The sequence below is a fragment of the Phaseolus vulgaris genome, chromosome 2 (assembly GCF_000499845.2).
Source record: "Phaseolus vulgaris cultivar G19833 chromosome 2, P. vulgaris v2.0, whole genome shotgun sequence".
Lineage (NCBI taxonomy): Eukaryota > Viridiplantae > Streptophyta > Magnoliopsida > Fabales > Fabaceae > Phaseolus > Phaseolus vulgaris.
Window position 1 is genome coordinate 9309623 of NC_023758.2, and position 6559 is coordinate 9316181.

Here is a 6559-nt window from a genome sequence, read left to right on the forward strand (position 1 = left end):
AACTATTGTTAAAATGACCTACTGTATTAGTGAAATTTGCTACATAAGGGTCCTCTAGTGTTGTTTCTCCTTAAAGAGTTGTCTATTCTCCATAACACACACATGGCAAAACAACAAGTTAGAAAAGGTTTGAAACATCTTATTTTAATTTTCTTCTTGTTTTTCTTAATTGTTTTTCCTAATTCTTTATCTTGTAAGCTTCTAACTCTTCTGTTTGGATCAGGAGGTGCATTGTTCCTGTAGACGGAAGTGAGGGTGCACCCCCTGTTTGAAAGTAATTCATAAATATATAAAATGACTTATATACCTTCATTCTATCACAATATTTATTATAAATTATTCAAATTCCACATTTTTTTAATCTATACTGCACATATAATAAAACATAAAAATATTAAATATATTTTATTCCAAATATATTTAAATAATGATAATAAATATTAATTAAAATTATTTAATTTTATTTAATTTTATTCCAAATAAACTGTAAATATCCAAGAAATATTTAATATATTCATAATAAAAATAAAAATATTAAATATATTTTTAATAAAATAAAAATACCTATATACCTATTCATTTTTTATTGATAATAATAGAAATCATCATTAAAAATAATTTTTTTTATATATATATATACATAACATAATTTAATGAATCATAAATAATATTAAAATTATGTAAATAAATTAACTTAAGTAAAAAAAATAATAAAATTATACTTAAATTTTAAATTATAATTCATTATTTCTTTCAATTTTTACATTTTTTTCGTTTTATTTATAAATGAAACTTTAAATTATTTTAATTAACTAAAATATACACACACAAAAATCATTATTTATTCTTCTTTTATATACAAGGGTAAATTTGTAATCTTACAACTTTTACTATTCAAAATAATTTATAATATTCTTACAACCAACACATCACTCACTAATTTCAATAAACTTTCCTCACACATCCACTATAACATATCCCAATTCAAAAAACCTCAATTATTGAGAGAGTGAGTTTGAGATGATTTGAAGGGGAAGTATGAAGAAAGTTAGAGTGTTTGGATTAAGGTAAATAGAGTGGAAAGTGTAGGGAAGTTTACGAAAGTTTGTGAGTGATGTGATGGATATAATTGAAAATTTATTTTTTTTAATTGATAAAAATGTAAGTTTACATATTTGTCATTATATTTAAAAATTGTTGAAAAAATAATTTGATTGATTATTTGTGAATTATAATTGTTTTGAAATAAAATATTATTTTTGGTAATTGAAATATTATTTCTAGTATTGTATTATGTTGAAGATGGTTGTTGCCCCTTCAAGACATGTGTTTGATGAAGCCATTTGTGTACATTTCATGTATAGTTGTATTTGCTTTAAGAATGTCTTAGATATAGGTTAGAGGTTGTTTAAGAGTAGGCTTTTTGCTGGGTAACTCACATCTTAACCCCTGACCATGTGATAAGAGCAAACACAAATTTTCTGAAATTGTTTTTCACATGTTTTGCAAAAACACCTTTACAGCATAAAAATAAATATGTTCTTCTCTAAATAAACATATTCTTTTTTAAACTGATGCATTGACTAAGGCTTTTGAAAATCAGGTTTTGAGCATCAAGTATTTTGACTAAGTCTTCTCTCTTTCAAAACGGTTGTGTTTCAATAGTTAAGTCTTTTCTGTTATCGTTTTGAAAAATAAATATGTTCATCTATAAATGAATAGATTCTTTTTAGTCTGGTGTCATATTTATCTTAAACGATTTTTCGTTTTGTCCCTGCACCAGAATGGTTGACTGAGTCTCCTTCACATAACAAATTCTTTAACTGCTTTTAAAAATAAATATGTTCTTTTTATTTTCAATCTGTTATAACAGCTTTAACTGTTTTTTGAAAATCTGTTATAGGTTTTTTTTCTATAAAAAGAAAACTTGTTCCTACGTTTAAAAGAAGAATCATACATTTGAGAAAACAAGTTTTACATCAGAGAATTAAAGATTTACAGAGAATTAGCATGTGTTCTTGAAAGATTTCAAAAATCAAAAGTGTGCTTGTTCTTGTTTGGTTCTAAAGCTTGGTGAGAGGTGCTGCTACTGTTTGAGCAATATGTTCTACTGGTTTAAGGCAAATTTCTGCATCCTCTATCAGGTGTATTCGTTTCATATTTCTTTTCTTGTAAAAGTGTGAATGTAAACTCTTCTTGATAGGGTTTCTTGAAGAGTGTGTGTGCTGAAATAGTGTTTTTCAGCAAGTGTGCCAAGTTTCTTGTAGGGTTCAAGAACAGTGGCTGTGTAACTGTGCTTGGTACATTTTGTTTAGTGGATTTCACTATGATTGGATGTAGCTCATTTGAGTGAACCAGTATAACTGTTGTGTGTTCATTTCTCTTCATCCCTGCACTCAAATTCTTGCTTATCTGTTAATCTGCCAGAAATTGAATCTGTTGAATTAAAAATAAATTTGTTCTTTCTGGGCTTGTTCATACAGTTCTTATTTTCTAGAAAATCAGTTTGGTTCTGTGAAGAAGATATATGATCCATTAAATACAACTGGAATAGGTTGATTGTGATAGGTTACCCAATTGATTGTCAAGTTAATAATTGAACCTTAATCACTTGCTTAAAAATTGAAGGTCACTGTTTTTGCTGTTCACAGTTTTCTCTTTAAAATCAGTGTGTGTGGCTTGCAAACTAATCTATATAATTTCAAGAATTACTTGACTGGTAGAAACGCTTTAATACATTAACAGTGTAAAAATAAATTTGTTCATTACTAAATAAATTGATTTATTTTCTGTGTACTGTGATAAAACTTGAATCTGCGCGAAACTTTTAAAAGGTCAATTCACCCCCTCTTGAACTTTGACACTATTGAACCCAACAATTGGTATCAAGTGTTAGAATGGATGGCTTTAAACTAGAGGGGGGAAGTGAATTGTTTAAAGAGGGTTTTCGCAAACTTTTAAAACAAGAATAAAATTATCTCAAGAAACAATTGATAAGAAATTCAGTTTGCCAAAGTAGTAATAAAAAACAGCAGTACCAGAAAAACAATCGGTTGTTTCACAGAAACCATCGGTTGTTTATACTAGCAAACAACAAGCAAAACTGAATTTAAAGAGTTAGGGATAGAGAGATTGCACACAAATGTTTATACTGGTTCACTCCAAATCCAGAGCTACATCTAGTCTTCTCATAAACCCTGAGGAAATCCACTAAGCAATCACAACTTGATCACTTACACCACAACCAAGAAAGTGACATTGAACACCTCAAGACACACACTCTTCTTGGCCTACACATTAACACTAAGATTGTTGATCTTGATCCCCTCAAGAACACACAACCAATCTCAGCAAACACAAAAACGAAAACTTGTTTCACAGAGTACAAGGATTACACTTGTTACAGAAGATAATCTGAAATCAATACAAGCAGAATCCTATTCCACAAACTTTGATCAATCACAAACTTTCAGCAATCTCAGCTCTTTGAAAAACTAAAAAACTCTTAGCAAAAACTTGTAAAAGATTAATTCTCAAATCTATTTTTTTGAATATATTCAAAGATGTAGTTTGTTATCAAATCTTAACAAACTCTTAAATTGCATTAAAAGATTGGTCAAAGCATTTAATGGCTGGAGCGTAAGCAGTTAAATCATTTAAAGCTCAGTCAAAGATAAAACAGTTTTTCTGTTATGGTCCCAAAACAAACAATCGGTTGTTTCCTCGAATCAATCGGTTGTTTTGGTTTTTAACAGTTCAACCATTTGAAAAATAGTTTTCAATCTTTTCTCAAAACATCTAAGTATAAACAATCGGTTGTTTTAACTTAGTTTGAAAACATTTTACTTTCACAAAGATTGAGAATGCCTTTGCTTTAGATTCGATCAAGGGGTGGATTACATCACTCAAACTACCCCAGAACTAGACTAAACCAGCACAGCAACAACAAGCACAACCAAGGCTTCAACATCCTTCAAAGGGTTTGGATTCTTCAAAGCTTGAACACCACTTGCTTCAACATCAAGAGCTAGGACTTGTATTTTAATCAAGTTTGTTTGTAATAATGTCTGAGTTTAAAGTGCTTTTTGCTGAGGGATCTTCTGTTAGTAGACCACCTATGTTCAATGGAATGAATTATGCCTTTTGGAAAATTAGAATGAAAATTTTCGTGGAATCTATTGACTCGTTTATTTGGGAGGCCGTGGTCCATGGACCCTATGTGCTAATGCAAGTTGTCAAGGATGAAGAAGTGGTAAAGCCAAGATCTGAATGGAATGAGACCGAAAGGAAAAAGGCTCAATATGATCTTGTGGCCAAGAACATCATAACCTCCTCATTAACAATGGATGAGTTCTTCAGGATATCCCAATGCAGTTCAGCTAAGGAGATGTGGGAGGTTTTGGAAGTCACTCACGAGGGTACTGAAGATGTGAAGAGGTCAAGAAAACATTCTCTCATCCAAGAATATGAATTGTTTAGAATGCAACCCGAGGAGAGCATTGCTGACGTGCATAAAAGGCTCACTCATATTGTGAATCACCTTACTGGTTTGGGAAAGGAAATTGACAGAGAGGAACTCAACATAAAAGTGTTGAAGTGCCTCGACAGAAGCTGGCAACCCAAGGTGACTGCCATATCAGAAAGTCGTGATCTGTCAAAGTTGTCAACTGTTGCACTCTTTGGGAAATTAATGGAGCATGAGCTGGAGCTCAAGAGACTCAAAGAGCAGGAAACAGTGGAAAGAAAACCCAAAGGACTTGCACTGAAAGCAAGTGAACAGAATGAGATCAGTAAGGAAAAAGAAGATGCTGAACATGATGATACAATCAGCCTACTTACAAAGAGATTCAGCAGATTCCTGAAGAAGAAAAGCAGAGATAGGAACCAGCAGAAAAGAAGGTATCCTAAACCTAGTGACTCAAATTCCTCTAACTATACTGGCTTTGGCTATGGAAAAACAGGGCACATCAAAATGGATTGTCCAAACAATCAATCAAAGGACAAATCTGCCAGCAAGAAGGTTGAAAGGTGTAAGGGGAGAACACATTTCGTGGAAAGAGAATGAAGTGTCTTCAACCAGCAGCTCTTCAACTAAGAGTGAGGAAAATAATCTGTGCTTCATGGTGAAAGTTGAAGGGTCAATCTCTGATTCAGTAAGTGAATTCTCTATGGAATCTGATAACTATGATCAATTGCTTGCTGCTTTCAAGGAAACACATGATGAAGCAAATAGGCTAGCTGTAATATGCAGTAAGTTGCAAAAGGTAAATAATGTGCTTGCACCTAAAGTAAAAACACTTGAAGAAGAACTGCATAAGGCCAAAACAAATTTGGTAAGCCTTGAGCTAACATGCTTGCATACCTCTGTTAAAACCTGTGAAAACTGCAAAAAATTGGAAAAACAAGTGGATTATTTGCTAAAAACCCTTTCCAATTTCACCAAGGGAGGAGAGAACCTTGAGTATCTCCTTGGCTCACAAAATGCTATTTTCAATAAGAATGGTATTGGTTATAACCCTGGAAATGTAACCAATGTCAAAAAGCTTTCAAGTTTTTTTGTTCCAGCAAAATTAGGTTTTTCAGCTTTTAACAGTGGCAAAAAGACATCTCATGTAACCTGTTTTTACTGCATGAAATCTGGTCATACATCTAGGTCATGCATTGCTAGAAAGCATCTTGTTCCTAAGAACTTAGCAAAATGGCTACCAAAGAGAAGGTTTTAATCTGTGCTGGACCCTATACTGAAAAAGGGTACCATTTATATCATCTTTGTTCTGTTTTGCCGAAAGGCAGCAAGAAAAATCAATGGTACTTGGACAGTGGCTGTTCCAAACATATGACTGGAGATCTTACAAAATTCACTAGCTTGAAGCTAAAAGCAGAGGGACATGTAACCTATGGTGATAATAACCGAGGAAGGATTTTGGGCAGAGGCACTGTTGGAATAGGGAATTCAACCACTATTGAGAATGTGCTTTATGTAGAAGGACTTAAGCATAGTCTTCTCAGTATCAGTCAACTTTGTGACAAAGGATACAAGGTGAACTTCAAGTTAAAGGGTTGCACAATCTCAAGTGACTCCTCTGGTAAAGTGTTGTTTACTGGTAAGAGAGTGAATAACATATACATGTTGGATATCATGGAAACTATCTCTTCAAATGAGTGTTTACTGTCTAGAAGTGATGAGTCTTGGCTATGGCACAGGAGGTTAGCTCACATACACACTAATCACTTAAATAAATTGAAATCTAAAGATCTTGTTTCTGGTTTACCTAACATTAAATTTCAGGATAACAGGCTCTGTGATCCTTGTGTGAAAGGTAAACAAATCAGATCCTCTTTCAATTCAAAGGACATTGTTTCCACTAAAAATCCATTGGATGTATTGCCTATGGACTTATTTGGACCCTCTAGAGTTGCTAGCTTGGCTGGAAATTTGTATGCTTTAGTTGTTGTGGATGACTACTCTAGATTTACATGGACTTTGTTTCTTGCACATAAAAATGATGCTTACAATGCCTTTAAGAAATTAGCAAAGATTTTACAGAATGAAAATGGT